Here is an 18,310-nt window from a genome sequence, read left to right on the forward strand (position 1 = left end):
TTGCATATATAATGTTTGAAACATTTTTTTAACACAAAACAAGGCATGGATTACTTGGTCATAGCCCTAGAATAATTACATCCTAATGTCCATATGTTTATAACCCAAAATAAAAACCAAGGAGGCAAGGACCAAGTTCATCCATCTAAAATAAACAACAGTAACATAGGAAATTGTTTTTAAACAAAAAAAAAATATACAGATTGTAGACACCTACTTTTGGCCTCTTGTCCCGAAAGGAAGTGCAATGATGTTACAAAAATCCGTTCTTCATGTTAGATCAAAGTTGAAGTGTTTATGGACTACGAAAAGCATAATGAAGTAAGTTAAAACCCATATTTGAGACCAAGTTGTGTTAGAGCCTTGTCCGATTACTAATTAGGCCTAAAACGTGTTCATACATGTTTAAACTTGATTAATAACGAACTCAAATACGTTAAATGCAATGATTGGATCCAATGGAACCTACATTGTTGAAAACCGAGACAAACAGATAAACTAACCATCAAATTCCTGTGAAAATCCTATACATATGGATAGTTATTTCAAAGAGCTTTCCAACAGTATATTATAAGCCCAATTCCGAGCCAAAACGAAGAAGTTATGATCAAAACACTAAACCGGGCCCAAAACCTACACCCTTGCACTCCAACGGCCATAAGTTTTGATCCATAACAAATTTTAACCTAATTTTAACGGTACTGGAAAGTAGACATTTAGAGATTTCCAATGATATCTCACACGCCTTAATCCGACTTCGCAATCAAAAGTTATGGAAGTTTTAAAAACGCGCTTTCGTATAAAGCAAACCGCAAACCAGCGCAACTCAATCAGTTACGCGCACCTGGCGCGCCCGACTCATTGAGATGCGCGCAGCACCCAGCGCGACTCAGAGAGTTGCGCGCACCACGATATGGCGCGGCTCTAAAACCCTAAACCTAGATCCCTACGCCTATAAATAGGGGTCTTCGTTCAGCATTACGGGGACCGAAAATTCATAATTAAAACCCTAGCATTCTCAAAACCCTAATCTCACAACTTCTCTTACTATCATACTACTTTTTCTTCTCTCTTCCCAAATACTTTCTAATCCTAATTGAATCCATTTAAGTCCTTGGAGGTACGAAGAAGAAAGAAAGTCCATAAACACATTAAACGAAGATTTAACATAAAAGAAGAACGGTTAGTTTCCTAAGCACTTAGATAAATCACTTTTCCTTTATTGTTTAAATAACTATAATTGAATAATTAGTGTTGTTTGATCACTTTAAAGAAACTTTTAATTAATTAATTCACATAGTACTCTTTCGTTAATCAAGACTAGAATTTGAATAATTAATTGTTGTTTTATCACTTAAAACAAGGCGAATCTTGTTTATTTATTGTTCTTTCACGAATATTATTAAATAAGAATAACGACTTTTGCAATGTAATTCCTACGTGATTAATGCTTGTAAATAAAATCAAATAACTTAGTCTTTAGGTATCACGTTGCATATATTGTTTGGTAATGAAATTGTGAAAAAGGAAGAGCTAGTAGAGGTCGTACTAGGGCTAAGATAGCGATTCCCCTCTAAAGGGAACGTTATCTTAGTACCCTCGCTCCCGAACTCATTTCTGGTTTATGTAGACCAATTTGGGCATGGGTAAATTTACGATTCGTGCTAATTATCCCTTGAACTCTTCTTGGGAGAAAGGCATGAACGAGGTTTATGAGTTTTCCTAAAACTCATTGGCGACTCCTACTTGTTTCTTACCAAAAAGCATGATGAGAGTATTATTTCTAATTCAAGGTCTCCCAAATATTCAGGAATTCAAATCTTAATACACCCTAAAAAGTGTAAAGTCCTAGGCTTTTAAGCAGCCATGGGCATCTGAGGAAGGACCCCCTACGATGGGATTACCCTCCTTACACAGACATGGATAAAAGCTCCAACATGAGCTACATAATACCCTCCAAAGCACTATGATCAGCTTCATATGCAGCAATAAGACTAGTTGGCACAACATAGTGTGGAATGTAATCCCTATGCATACGCGTTGCAAGCAGGCTCAGATAATGAGCAACTGAGTTTCTCTCCATAGGGATGTGGCTGAATAAGATAGTCATTTCCTTATTTCTCAGCAACCTACCAATATCAATGATGATATAGTTGCAAGTTTATGATGCATATTATCCGGCACCTTGTTAAGCATAGATCGGACAGCTTCAGCATATGTTTCAACCTCTAGGAATTTGACAGGGAAAGCTCTTGCAAAGCTTAAACCTTCCCTTAATGCATATAACTCTGCTTTAAGAGGAGTTTTGGCATTGTATTTACTGGAGAAACCAAAGTACCATTCCCCTTTGTCAATTCTGAAAACACCGCCACCTCCTGCACCCTCTTCCTCTTCACTTTTCCAGGCTCCATCTGTGTTCAATTTGATAAACCCAGCTTTGGGAGGTCTCCAAGGAATGGATCTGTCCACCAGTGGACCCTTAACACATTATAATTTTTCCTTGCCTTTTCCTTTTGAGCTACCCTCTAAAACAAAAATGTTTATCTGGTAATCAATTATAAATCTGTTAAAAATTGAATTACAATTGTAATCTTCATTGTTAAAAACAACACCATTTCTAAGCTTCCAAATTTGCCACATTCCCATCATGAAAATGCATTTCCACTTAGGGGTTTGAGCAAAATTGAAATTGATCCAATCATTCCAAGAGCTTGTAATACCCCGTATTTTTATGTATTTTTGTAAAGTATTTAAGTATTAATAAAATGTATTGTTAAGGGCTTAAGTATTTTAATTAAATATTTTAAAGGGTTAAAATATTTTAAATATAAGGTTTTATAAGAGTAAAATATATTTTGGGCCAAACTTTTATTAATTATTGGGAAATGTAAATTATTCTTACATACTCTTATTGGAATAACCCATTCCAAAACTCATAACTTAAGCCCACATTTTTATAAGCCCAAATTTAACCCTACACTCTCTACTCTATGTATACCCCATAATCCTCAAAATTTCCCACACAAAAAGTTTAGTCTTATTTTCTTTCTCCTTTGTTTTATTAATTTGTGTAATTATAATTATTGATTTAAGGGTTTTGATTTTATTGTCTGAAATTAATTAAATTAGTATCAAATTGTATTTTTGATGATTAAACTTTATAATTTTCAGATTTTTTAAATTTTATAACCTAGGGTTTTTAATTATTGAAAATCATGATTTCAGGGTTTTTATGAAAAATTTATTTAGGACTTTTATAGTAATGATGTTTTGAAATTTTTGTGATTATAAATACTGATTAGTTTAACTTAATTCCAGATTATTTTGAACACGTAAATTCGTGTTTTAATTATTAGATTTTCGTTCATTAATATTAATCTCGTTTTAATCCCGATCAGGTTCTGAACTCCTCCAATTTTGATTTAAAAAGTAGTGTTTTTCATGTGGAAACAACGTTCTAAGAAAGACTCACTACCTTAAGTAGTGAGCACCACCCTCTCGTTGCCAAATTCAGCCTCTAAATATAATTTTCGGGCAGTTTTTTATTTTTAACGAATTTTTTTTTATGCTTTAAATTTTATCCTTGAGTTTAAAAGGGGTAAGAGATAATTTAATGTTCCTATGGATAATTTAAGTATAAAGATGTATTTTGATGAAGTTTTAAAGGGTTTTTGATTAGTTTAAAATGCTGGAATTTTATTTAAAGTAGTATAATTGTGATTTTGATAAAAGGGTGTGAATACCCATTAAAAATGAATTTAATTAGGGGTTTTTAAATAAATTTCAGATTATTTTAAGTAGTCTAAAGTAAATTTAAGTTGCTAGAAATTGTGTATACGAGGAGAATTAATATAGTATTATTGTCCCTTTATGTAGAAGACTTGGTTCGAGAATTGTTGTAGAGTACTCAGTTATTTTAAAAGCTTATTTGAGGTACGTTTGCGTACTTAGTATATTTTGGTGATGTAGTATCATGTTAGGCTTGATTTAAATCAATTACAAGTAGTATCATGCTAAGGTTTATGTTTGGGATTGTGAATTATTGGTGTTGGTGATTGAATTGTGAAGCATGATTTATTTGTGATGGTTTATGGATTGGAAAATTATATTTTGGCATGATTATATGGACTACACTTTTATTTATGGCATGTTAGAATGCATGTTTAATTAAACTACATGTTTAATTTGGCTTGGAATATTAAAAAGGAATTTTATTATAGTTCATATAATTTTTATTGATGCTATAGGCATGGGAAAGGAGCTATATAAGTGTCTATGTACACGAGGAATAAATTATATTTTGGTGCCTTAGTGTTCTTAAGGTGTTTTTAACACCAAGGGATAGGATTTTTGGCGCTTTATGCGTTTAAGGTGTCTTTGACACTGAGGTAGAATTAAAAGGGGTTCAACATTAAATATTATGTGGTCACTAATTATTCAATAATTAAATTGGTATGTTTGAATAATTATCATTGATTGAATTATTATAGTTTGAGAGTCATCACCAAGTTAAAAATCTGTAAATAACGTAAAGTAAAAGAGATTACGCACCAAAACTCTTGGAACGTACATACCTTGAGTATGAACATATGGGGGGAGTTATGTGACTTTATATTTGATCATAACTTCTAATGGAGTACAGGACGTTGTACATACATTCCTTTTTATTATTATTATGCGCTGGAATTCCTCCACCTATGTGTGGTTTTGTGCTGGCACGGTTAGCTCCCGTGTCAGTTAATCTCAATTTATTTGGGAGAGGTAGAGTTGAAAACCCGTTCTATGCGTGATCAACGCTAAATAAATTATTTAGTGGTCTAGTTGAAAAGTCTTGTTGAATGTTGTGTGTGCTTGTAAACAGGTGCATTGAGGTAACTGTGTGTTGATAGGTGAAAGCATGTTAGTGTGTTTATTTATGCTTATGTACTCAGCTTTGCTGATTGTGTGTGTTTGTGTGTTTTGTCCATGTCTTTATCTTGGCCCTATGATGACCCATTTTTAATGGAGAGTAGTAGAGACAAGTAGAGATAAGCTTTTCAGGTATTGAAGCACATTCATGACGGGGCATGAGTGAAGAGCAAATCATGCTAGTTTCTATTAGTTTATAATGTGTTTCTGCTTTAATTATTTATACTATTATTTATATGTGGAGCTAACATCAAGTTTTGGATTTGGTTTGGTTTTTAATAAGGGTCTTTAATGGTTCCAAGTTGTAGGTTGATTTTCATTTTACTTCGTTTATTTTGGTTTTAACTTCACTTTCGTTTGGTTAACTTTTCAAGTTGGTTTGTTTTGGAAAGGTTTTTAAAATTAGTCTTCAGCTGTGTATCTTTGATGTTTTCCTTAACCATTTTCACGGTGACGGTAATGTCTTAGATATTCCTATTTAAAGTTTTATACAGGGCAAAACATGTATTTTAAAATAAAAGAATTTCTAGGGTGTTACAGAGTTATTCATAAAGGTAGAGTAATTGAAAGAAGGAGCAGGCTTAAGTTTTTGAAAAATCATTTTCCACAAGATAATAGAAGAATGACAGTCCCTAAACACATAAATGAAACCTTCTGCCTGTTCTTGACATCTGCAATAGATGCTATCAAAATATCGAATCCTAGAAGCAAGAATAGCAACAGAAGGTAAAATGGAAAGCACACAATTCACATGAACATTTTGTACTTAAAAGGGACCTTGATTTTCCAGAAGCTCTTCCAGTTAAAAGAGAAGGGTAAAGGAACAGGGGAGGGTTGAGTGGCTGTAAAGTAGGCAGATTTGATGGTGAAGACTCCTGAAACATGATGAAGCCATTTTACTTGATCAGAAGAAGAGGAACAAGAGTTAGACATGGAAATAGGAGTGCTTAGAATAAGGGGTATAATGTCATCAATGTACCATGACCCACTTCTAATTATATTAGACACTCTCCAATGACACCTGGACTAAGGAATATCCCTAGAGATCAATTTGTAGAGGGTTGTCTCTCCTACCCAGTGATGATACAAAAGAGAGGTGTCCTCTCCATTACCAATTCTTATTATTAACCCTTTTATAGGAAAATCACTCCCTTTTAGGATGTCCCTCCACATAGGAGATTGGGATGGGTTAGAATAAGAAAGAATCTAAAAATTCTAACCTTCTAAAATACTTATCCTTAAAAAATTTCACCCAAAGATTTTGAGGTTGTGTGAGAATAAACCATCCTAATTTAGCCATGAAGGAGATGTTCCATTCCTTGAGAGATCTTATCCCCAAACCCCCTAAAGCTATAGGCAGAATGACATTACCCCCACTTGGTGGTAGGAGTATATCTTAATGATTTAGACCTATTCCACATAAATTTCTTACAATGCTTTTCCAAGGATAAAGTGATAGAGATGGGAAGAATGCTAGTTTGCATGGCATGAATAGGATAGAAATTCAAAACTGACTTGATTAAAGTACACCTACCTGCCATATTAAGCAATTTGGCCTCCCAACCTCTAATCTGATCACGAGATTTGGATAAGTGCTCCCAATAGGTATCCTTTTTCATGACTAATATTCACCCCCAAATATTTGCCAAAAGAGACTGAGGAGTTGAATTTAGACAGGGTTTTAAGCTGAAGTCTAACATGATTTTCCATTTTGGGAGGAAAAATAATGTTGGACTTTAAATCATTGACCTTCAAACCTGAAAATATTCTAAACTCATTTAAGATTGAAATCATGTTTTGAAGATTATAAATGTTGGCAGTACCAAAGAGGAACACATCATCAGCATAGAAAAGGTGAGATAAGTGGCAATTTTTAGAGATTTTAAGAGGCTTCTAACTACCCCTGGCAATACTATTTTCTATCAACAATGAAAGTCTTTCCATGCACAAGACATACAGATAAGAAGATAGGGGATCTCCTTGCCTAATACCCCCAGAAGGTTTAAAACTTTTTGTTATTTCCCCATTCTAAAGAACAAAAATGGAGGTGGAGGTTACATAATCCATAATGAGATCAATAATGATTTAGGAAAGCCAAAACATTGAAGGGTATCAAGAATGAAAGACCATTCCAAACAATCATATGCCTTAGCAAGGTCCAGTTTCAAGACCATCATATATTTCCTTTTTTGCATTTATGAAATAAGTGAGCAACTTCCTTAATCAGGATAATATTATCCTCCATCCCCCTACCCTTAATGAAGCTTGATTGTAAGGGGCTGATAATATGGTCAAGTAGAGATCTTACTCTTGAAGAGATGATTTTTATGACTAGCTTGTAAATGGTGTTGCATAAACCAATATGTCTGAAATCAAAAATAGAGGTTGGATGATCTTTCTTAGGGATTAAGCAAATGTAGGAACAGTTAAACTCAGAGGGAATATGACTATCCCTGAATACCCTAGTTACAAACGTAGTTATGGAAGGCCCTTAATCATCCCTAAATTTTTGGTAAAAAATAGGCTGCATGCCAACAGGACCAGGACTCTTGATGGGATCCATTCTAAACAAATTGCTTCTGATTTCATCTAACTTAGGGAAGAGGTAAGCAAAGAGATATCATCATCACAAACATGTATGATAGAGTAACTAGGTAAGGACTGGGATTGATGAACAACAGAACTAGTTAAAAGGGAAACAAAATTAGTTCTAGCTAAAGATTTAAGTGATTGCTGATCTTCGATGAGATGACCAGCAGAATCACTTAGAGAAAGAATTTTACGTTTACTTATTTTCACTTTAGCAAGAATATGGAAGTATTTAGTATTATATTCTCCATATTTCCTCTAATTAATCCCGGCCTTTTGAGCCCAAATTACCCTTTCAATTTTGTAAACAACATTTAAATCATGAAGAAGAATTTTCTCTAAATTCACAAGAAAGTAAGAAAATTTTTTAGCTAAGGCAATTTGAATACCATTGATTCTGACTAAAAGAACTTTCTTTTTCTTTATAAGATTGCCAAAAATATTTAAATTCCATTCATGAATGTTATTTAAATAAATTTTTCTTCCATCCAAGAAATCAATCAACTCATCATAATTTTTCCAATTAGACAGGAAGAAGGTTTAATAATTATTATGATGGAGCCAAAACTCCTTACATCTAAAAGGAAAAGGACCTCTTAGAGTGTTAGGAGTTAAAGAGATGACGAGGGGAATACTAGGTCGTTATCAAATCTTCCCTCGGTCAAACTAAATTTACAAACACTTAACAAACCTAAATACGAGTATAAAGGCAAGTCAAGGGTCGAACCCAAAGGAACGGTAATGTTCAAACACTTTCAATTATGTGCCTTAGCTAGGTCAAAATCGAAGGTAAGATTTAACACTAACAACTAACAAAAAAACTAACCAAGGAAATAAAACACTAGGAACGGGGATCAACAAGCAATCATGTCAATAGCACCAACTTGGGAAGATCATGCCAATCAAAGGTTGTGAAGACTAATGATAAGAGTAATCAATTTGAATCAAAGAGATATCTCTTAATTGTTAAGCTAGGGTTCACTGTGAATAACAAACTAAGAGAATCACAATCAAAACCAATTGATAATTGCAATTCCTAAATCAATTGTTCGTGTCATTAGCAATTACAATGTAATCTAGCATAATTCTCAAGGCCTAATCGAATTACACACTTGCAAACCTTCATTAATCACTTTAATCTCAACAATCAATCAACATAATTCTTAAATTAATCACAATTAATCAATCATACAAGTTTCACCCAATTTCTAGCCAAACAACTATTCAAGAATCATAATCTATCAACTAACAACTATGGAAATCAAGAATCAACAATATATCAAGAACAATTACACTATCAAGAATCAAACATCAAAATTAAACCAAACAAACATGAAATGAAACAAAGCAATAAGGTGAGATAGAGTTAAGAATGCTCATTGATAATAGAGAAGATCTTCAACACAATTGTCACCCTTGTATCTTCAATCTCTCAATCACCATTGAAATCCCTCACTTTATCTCTCTAAAACTACTCCTAATCTAGAGAGAGAGTCTCTTAAACTAACCTAATCCTTCTTAGAGGAGAGAGAAACTATTCTCAAACTAAAGAATGTCATGTATGAAGACTAAAGAAAGATGTACAAAATATATACAAATGGAGAAAAGAATTGAAATCGCAAGTAAAACCCAGAAAGTCGTGCCCGCGGAGGAGAATACCCCTAAGCCCGCACCCGCGGCCAGGCCGCTGCTAGCCTGCGGCTACATACTGCTTGAAAGTGGTAGTTTTGGGCTACAGCCACCCGCAGCCAGGAAACCCGCACCCGCGGCCAGCCACCCCACGCCCGCGGCTGCTTGCTGGGCCGTTGTGCGCTGGCTGCTTGGTGGCTCGGCTGTGCTGATGCGCATGGCTGCTTGGGGCAGCTTCTTGGTGCTTCTGGAGTTCGCTTAGGTCCTTGACTTGCATGCTTATATTCTCGAACTCGGCTCCGTTGAATTCCTTGAATGTGCTTGAGCTCCCTCCTTGATGGTTAAATCCGGGAAACTCGACACACCTACAAAACAAGTCAAATAAACGGAGAAGCGAGAGAGATAGCCGAGAAATGAATAAAATAATAAGAAACCATTAAAAGCACGCATTTCTCTAAACTTACACACAAACACGCAATTCAAGCATTATTACCTAAAAACACGACATAAAACTAAAAACGAGCATAAAAATAAGAAGAAAATCTAGCCTAAGAGTGTCATAAATGGCACGCATCAAGAGATAAGAATAGGATTATGATCTAAATATGTTCAAACCAAGTTTGTTACCTAAACTTGAGGAAAAATCTCAACAAGAGAAGCATTTGCTATAGCTCTATCCAATCTATCCCTGATTAAGAACCTTCCAAGCTGAGCATTCTGCCATGTATAAGGATTGCCACGAGCTCCCAAGTCAATCAAGCCAGTAGCATTAGTGAAATTGTTGAAGTCCTAGCATTGAGAAGCTCTAAAAGGCCTCCCCCCTGCTTCTCTCCTTGATTTGTCACCTCATTTATATCACCAACAATGAGCCATGATGCCAAAGGAGGTGAACAATCGTTTTGAAAATCCTTCCAAAATTCATGTCGATCCCTAGGGATACTTGGAGCATGCACACCAGTAATTACAATTTCTGGTTTGTGATTATGGAGCTTAAAAAGGGAATGAAACTTATTCTCCAAATTATTTTAATGAATCAGATCCATAGTGGCTTTCTAGGAAACACAAATACCCCATTTTGCCTAATTGCATGAATTACCCAATGATCTTGAAAGCCTAAGGTTTTTTTTAAGGTCCTCAGCCCTACCAACATTACACTTTGTCTCAAGTAAAATTCACAAATCAGGTTTATGCAGACTAACCAGATCCCATGCATGAGAAACAAATTTGTTATTGTTTACTCCCCTTACATTTTAAACAATAAGCTTCATATTTAAACAAGGTAAGGGTTTGGAGAGAGTTACAGTAGGCAAGTCACCTAATTAGGCGTTCTGTGGAAGGAAGAACTCCTCCTAGTCCCTCCATTGTCTCTAATATCCTAGCCCATGGATGTCCTCCACTTTGATCGGAGCAATGTAGCTCCTCACTTACATGTTCCTACAAGAGTCTAGAGTTTAAAGAAACTATGTTTGTAGACCTAAGACCTCCTCTTAAGATTGATACATCGCTATAGGGTTTCCCAACCGTGCCATGTTTTGGCCTTCTGTGACGGTGAGCAAGGGAATGATTGGAAGATTTTCGTGAGATCCCCTGAAATGCATCAAATCTAAAATGGAATAAATTTTCTCTCTCTAGTATTCTCTTCCATCTAATGGAAGGTATTTTTTTTTTAACTTTTATGGAATCAATTTTCTCTTTCTAGAATATTTTCTCTAGCTTTTTTAATCAATCTTTTTTCTTGTTAAATATATAGATTTCGCTTTAGTGAATCATCGAGGGTTTCCTTCACATCCCGGGGTGTGGATTCCTTGGGATTTTACTTTAGTTTGAACCTATATACAAGGCTCGATTGTTTCTCTCCCTCTTCCATTTGATGGAAGAGAATAATAACTTATCAAATAGCAATATAGTTGATATAGATATACAGGATACAATACCTTTTGATAAGATCCACTCCAAGGAGGATGCATCTAAAGCAACTACAACCTATCTCTTTTAGGGAGGCTGTGTCTAAATCATCTCAATGGTTTAATGAAGCACGTAACATAGCTATCACTTCCCTTGAGTGGGAAGATTAAGCTGAGGTTTTGCCAGCTTCTGATGTTGCAGTGAGTTTCTCAGCAGAAACCCTTTATAGGCTAAGGGAGCCATGGAAATTAACTTTAATGGGGAAATGTTTAGGATAAACATTCGCCCTGCTTTCATTACTTCACATACCAAAATTATGTGGAGGATCAAAGGCAACCTTGAGACTATAGACGTGGGTAACAATGTTTTCCTCTTTAGGTTCTCCTCTCTTGATGAATATGAAAGAACGTTGTATGGTGGTCCTTGGTTCATCCTAGACCATTACCTAGTCATTACCAAATAGAAACCAAATTTCAGATCTTCATCTACTTTTGGCACTATGTCAGTTTAGATTCGTTTTCCAGAACTCCATGTGGAATATTATGATAAGGAAGCTCTATTTCAAATTGCAAAGAACGTAGGAAATCTAATTATGGTGGATTATGCAACTGATACAATGTCAAGAGCTTGATATGCTAGGGTTTGCATTGAAATCATGATCGAAGATTTAAGTAGTGTCGTTAGTCTACTAACCCTAATCAAATTAACAATTTATAATACCTAAACTACCCTAATACGAGTATAGGGGTAAGTAAAGGGTCGAACCCAAAAGGACTAAGTGTATCAATCTATGCTAATTAGACTACTAGGAAAGCTTGTGAGGTAAAGAAAGGTTCAACTAAACACTACTAAGAGCAAATAACTAAAACTAGGGAAAGTGGAATCCAATTACATCAATACATTCAATAACATCATACAATTAGATGAAAATGACCTTGATTAGGAACAATCAACACATTTAACTCACTCTCGCGCAATTAAACATGTTAATAATCCTACTAAACTAATTCACTCTCGTGCAACTAGCCTAGCAAAGACATGGAGGAATTTAGGGTTCTCAAACAACTCACTTTCGCCCAATTGATTGAAAACACAATTAAAAGCATAGAATCAAATAGCTAGAAAGATTCTAATCCATAAAAGCATCATCCATACACAATAATCAAGAAACAATTTCATACTAACCACAATCAATCATCAAATTAATTAACATAACCTTCATCCATTTCCCTAGAACAAAACCTAAACTAACATAATGAACACAAATATGGAAAACAAGGTAAAATAATAATAAAAGCAAGAATCAACAACTAAACTAATTAATCTACTCAAATAAACAAATAAATAAGCAAAAACAATAATAAATGAAAGCAATAAAGGTGAGAGAAAGTTGGGAAAACTCATTGAATTTATGAGAGGAAAAAGCCACAAATTTGCTTCTTCAAAATCCCAAAAACTCCATGAAAAATCCCATCTTTCTCTCTCTAAACTACTCCTAACCCTAAGAGAGAGAAAATAAAGGCTAAACTAATGTTAAGTGAATGTTTTTAGAAAATAACCCCAAAGGGGTATTTATAATACAAGGCTAAAATAAAATAAAGTAAAAGAGAAAACTAAAAAGAAATAAAAACTAACTAAAATAATTAAAATAACTAAACTTAAAAACCAAAAATAAAACTAAACTAAAAATAAAATAAAATAAAAGAAAATGAAAAGAAAAAGGAAAACAGAAACAAAACCCATCAAATTCCCCAAAACAGTAAAACAAATCAGCTTCCATTTCTTTCTCTTTCGATCTTGGCTGCTCTGATTTGCATCACCTGCATCACCATCACGCATCATCAATTATCACTCAATCACCACCGTCAATCCTCATCGTCATCAATCAAGCATCAATCGAAGCTGTTCAATTCTCATTAAAAATCACGTGAAAAGCTCGTAATTGACCCACGAATGCGCGCCCGCGAAGACACCGCGCAGAGGTCGCGCATAGCTTCTGCCTCGACTCTGATTTTGGACTCAATCTCGTGCGCTTTCTGACAGGGCTGCGCGGCCGCGAGGTTTGGGTTACTCCTTGCTGTGAGTTTGGTTCGATTGGTGCGATTGGAGATGCGAATTGGTGGTGAAATGGGAGGTGAGGCAGGGGAGGTGCGATGCGTGGGAGTTTGGTTTAATTGGTGAGTGGTTCAATTGGTGATTGATAGGCGATTGGCGGTTTTGGCGGAGGTTGATTGGAGGTGGCTGATGGTGTTGGTGTTGTTGACGGTTGTTGTCGCTTCTGTTGCTGTTGGTGTTGTGATGTGTGGTGGTTTCGGTGTTGGGTGAATTGCGGTTATTGGTGGGTGGTGATTGGAGGTGTTCTTGGTGTGAGGTGAGCAGGGACGCTGTGGGTGGTGATTTTGGTGGTTTTGCGTGGCTATGGATTGGAGTAATTGGTGAATTGGTTGCGGTTTTGGTGGTGTTGGTTTGGTTGTGGCTGAAGATGGTGGTGTGCGGCTGTTGTTTGAGGGAGTAGGGGTTGGTTGTTGTTTGTGGTTCAGGGCGGTGTGGAATGGTGGTTAATTGATTGTTGGGGTTTGCGTGAGGAAGCAGGGGAAGGTAATTGGAGGTGGTGTGTTTGTTGTTGTTGCAGTTAGTGATGGAGATGGTGTGGTGGAGGTTAAGGGATGGTGTGGTGTAGGTTAAGAGGTGGGTAGCAGCTAGGTCGGTTAGGGGCATTGTGAAGTTTGCTCGAACCTTGGACCCCGAACACAAACTTGACTTTGAAACCCGGAACGCCTACAACCAAAAACAACACGAGGGTGAAATGGAAAATAAAATAAAATAAATAAAATAAAGTAAAATAAAATAAGATAAATAAAGTAAAATAAAATAAAATAAAATGCTAAAACTAAAGAAATAATAAAATTAAATGAAATGAAATAAAATAAAATACTAAACTAAAATAAATAAGAAAATGAGATAAAAAGAGAAATTATTAAAAATATAAACTAACGACTTAAACTACAAACATTAAAAGAAAGAAAAATAAAATAAAACACGAAAATAAACTAAAAACTATAGAAAATTACAAAAATACTCAAAATAAAGAATAAAAGACGAGAATAATAAAATAATAGAAATAAAGAACAAAATAGGCTAAATTATTGTAAGATAAGCCGGAAAGCGACTCAATAATCACCCTAAAAGTGACATAAAAGTCACTTATCAAACTCCCCCAAGCTAAACTTTTGCTCGTCCTTGAGCAAATTAACATGAAACACGAGAGAAGGAGAGTGATTTATTCAAGAAAATCTAAGACACTAAAGGAGACAAGAATGTACACTAACTCACTTTCGTAGGAATCACGGTCACTTTTAGCAACTAATGACAAGCCCTTTAAACCCCTAGATCGCCCTAGAGGACGAGTATGCTCTCGTGAGGGTATCCTTAGAGTTTAACCCACAACTCTAAATAAAAACCAAGGCACGGCAATAAAAAGAAAAGAAAAAGAAACATAAAACGAGAAAGAAAAACACAAGTTCATATTTGGACAAGAGATTGGAACAAACACCGATGGATGCAAACCTTTCTAAATAGACAAATGTATGCACGTTCCAAGATGTCAATGGTTGATTGAAACATAACATATGCTAAGCATAGAGAACTAATGAGGACTCAATCCACCCTAGCCCCAACCAATCGGGCCGCGTTCTCTCCACTAGCTTCAAATCAACCCTTAAGCTAGCTTCTCATGATTCCTCGAAGGAACCAGAAAAAGATAAAGAAATGAAAAACTTTGAGAAGGTTATCCCGACATCTCAACCATGCATACTCTCTCCATAGGTTTGAAATCTATCTCCCTCCACCGTTCTTTGACCTAATCCTACTAAAGTCTAAGGGTCTTTTATTGGGTTGTAACATAAGGCTAAGGGTTAAGGCGGGGTAAAAATTTGAAAATTTTGGTGATATTTCCTAAGTGAAGCAAAAGAGTGGCCTACTCTCAAAAACAAACTCAAGAAATCGCAAAATATCAAACAAAAATACCAATAATGCCAACTCCCCCAAGCTTACTCAACACTAACACACAATATATACAAAAAAAAAAAAAAATGAAGGAACGCTCCCCCCCCAAGCTTGAACGAAGCATTGTCCTCAATGCTTAAACTAGGGTAGAAAACGAAACCAAACAAAAATATATTTGTGTGTTTGTTTGATTCTTTTTTTTTTTGTGTCCTTGCCTTTTTCTAACCATGGACGGCTTTTTTCTTGAAACTTCATTTGATTTTCTTGAATTGCATCTTTCTTTTCAAACTTTTCTTGCATATTCTTTTCAAGCTCAACTTTCAAATACCGTACTTAAACCAATTCACAAAGTTTTCTTGCTCATGATCGACACTCTCAAAACTCAAACCTCACATGCCTATGCTTCACTAACTAAAAGGGTTGGTAAACATAGGCCATTGGGTTTGTAATGTGGTTTAAACAAGAGCGGGAAACATTAGGCTCAAATTGGTTAATAAGTAGGTTGATGCAAAATAGAAAATCAAATTTGTAACAAAATAAAAAGAAGATAAAGAAAAAATGAGAAAAGGTGCCCTTTTCCTCCCCTAGAGAGGCCCAGTCACGATCTTTGGAGCTAGAGGTCAAAACAAGGATTAAGACATGCATAGTCAAGGATCCTAAATAGCCGCTCAACAAGGTGATGAAGGCTAGAACAAATGAAGCTCACAAGGGATTATAACCAAACAAATACCAACCAAGGGTTTCAAATCCACTATAGAGAGCAACTCCATCTTACCACATTCCCGTGAACTAAGGCTTCATGGACCCCTAAAAGTTCTTAAACCGGCTACCTTAGCATATAGTATCCTAGAGTTAACCAATGACACTCTCAAACCGTGCATACATTTACCACTTAGGAAGAAAAACATTCAAGGATTCAAGTCCCAAAACAAAATATCCAAAATAAGAACAAACAAAACACATTTTGCCAAAATTACCTTGAAAGTAAACAAAAATCTTTTTGGAATTTTCAAAACAAAAGAAAAGGCATGGAAATGCATATACTCAAGTGCATGGCATAAACGAATCAACATCCCGCCAAACATGATAGGATACCCTCCCCCAAGCTTGAATGAGACAATATACTCAAACATAAACCAAATAATCCATGGGAGGGGAAAAGAAAGAAATCAATCCAACAAACCAACACAAGTCCAACGAGTCACCAACCATTAGAGAAAGATCTAGGAAAGATATTACCGGATATTGGTGGGTGTAATTACCCGCAAATGAACCAATTTAACCTTTCAAAGCCGATTTCCTCTTGAATTGAATCTCGATTTCCTTATGCTAGCAAAAATAGGCGTCAAACTTCCTTGGTTCTTTATCCAAACCAATGCATAAGAGTATATCAAGCCATGTACCTAGCAAAAGGCACACAAACATTTCCATGAGAGAAAATCTAATCTAAAAAAGAAAGAAAATGAAAGCAATAAAAACCTCGGGTTACTTCCCGAGAAAGGCTTGTTTAACGTCCAAGCGAGACCGCTCTAGTAAATAATATTGCAACGAACGCAAGAGCTTATCAAATGCACTACTACACATTTCATATGATAACAAGTAGGAAAATGAAGGGAGGAGGACGTGCAACAAGATTATTGCACGTAAATGAGGAGGAAGATGCCAAAAGAAAGAAGAAAAATCAAAAGAAAAATCGAGAAAATAAGAAGAGAAAGAAGAAGAAAAATAAGGAAAAGAATAAAAAGGCAAAACCTCCTCAAAATCTTTTTGGGTGGCATAATCACCCATTTCCTCAATGATGGGAGGATGAGAAGGAAAAGTCTCATCAAACAAGAGAGGGTCCTCAATAGGCTTTAAGACAAAAGAGGGGAGGAACATAGGATAGTAGGAGATGTGGTCAAATTTCCTTGAGAAAGGGACATGAGGAAGGGGAGGAGAAACAATGGACTCACAAAGCCTCACATCACCAATGAGGGCATGAAAATCAATCATAGAATCCTCAAAAGAACACTCATGACTCACATCTCCCTGAAACAAAAACTCTCCAATAGAAACAACCTCATCCTCCTCTCTATCACAACGATGAACAACAACTCCCTTAAGATCCTCAAAGCCTAGAGTCTCTAAACCATGCATGAAAGGATAAAGGTTTCTCTCAAATTCATCCCTTTCCCATGAAGCATTGCCAATGAACTCTCTCAAAAGGCTGTAGTGATTCGTTACACCTTCAATGAACATACTAGCCATAACCTCAAATGAGTCCAAAGACTCATGGATAGAAGGGTCACAAACATGCAAGGTAGACTCATCAAGATGGAGAAGGGGGTTGGAAACCTCAAAATCGACATTTTCTTCATTCACAACTCTTCCACCATCACTCAAGGGACTCTCAATCTCTCTTGATTGCTCAAACTCATCATCATCCTCCTCATGATATCCCTCATTCAAAATTGAAGATGGCTCACTCACATCCTCACCAAGGGAAGCTCTCAAAGGGGGTAAATAAGGGGAAGGATGGCATTCAAGCTCAAATGGGGAATGAAAAGGATCAAAATCCTCAAAAATCCCCTCATCACAAGAAAATCTCCCCTCAACTTCACACCCTTGGCCCACATCATTCTCAAAAACACTCTCACACTCCAAATGAGGTGCCTCACATCCATTTACATCAACCAAAGCACTCATCACTTGGGCAAGCCTCACTTCTCTCAATTTTTGTTCCTCTTGAAGCTCTTGGAGTTGTTGGGTGAGATATTGCATTTGAGAAAGAATTTGGGCTTCAATGTTATTGGGTTGAGGTTCATGATCAAATTCAAATTGCACATCATCAAAATTAGCACAAACCTCATCAAAATGAGCATAAGGGGGGAAGGTGTCAATTTGCATACTTGGATTATCACTAGGCACATAAGAAGTATCAAGAGAATTCATGCAAAAATTAAAAGAATCTTGGCATTGAGAATCAAAGTAAGAAACATGAGATTCTCTATCTAAAGAATCCTTAGCAAGCCATGTGAAGAAATCCCACGCATCATGCATAGACAAATGACAAAATCTACCATTATTCATGTCCTCAACCATTCCCCTAGTATACTCATTCATGCCCCAATAAGCTATATCACAAGCATCATTAAGAGAACACCCATGGTAACTAAGAAAACCATCTAGTCTTTCAAAGTAAGCATAAAAGGGTTCACCATCAAATTGAGGAAAAGATAAGCATGCCATTTTTATACAAATATCAAACAAAGAAAAGCAAACAAAAATCAAAATA

This window comes from Chenopodium album, chromosome 7 (genome assembly GCF_948465745.1).
Source record: "Chenopodium album chromosome 7, dcCheAlbu1.1, whole genome shotgun sequence".
Taxonomy (NCBI): Eukaryota; Viridiplantae; Streptophyta; class Magnoliopsida; order Caryophyllales; family Amaranthaceae; genus Chenopodium; species Chenopodium album.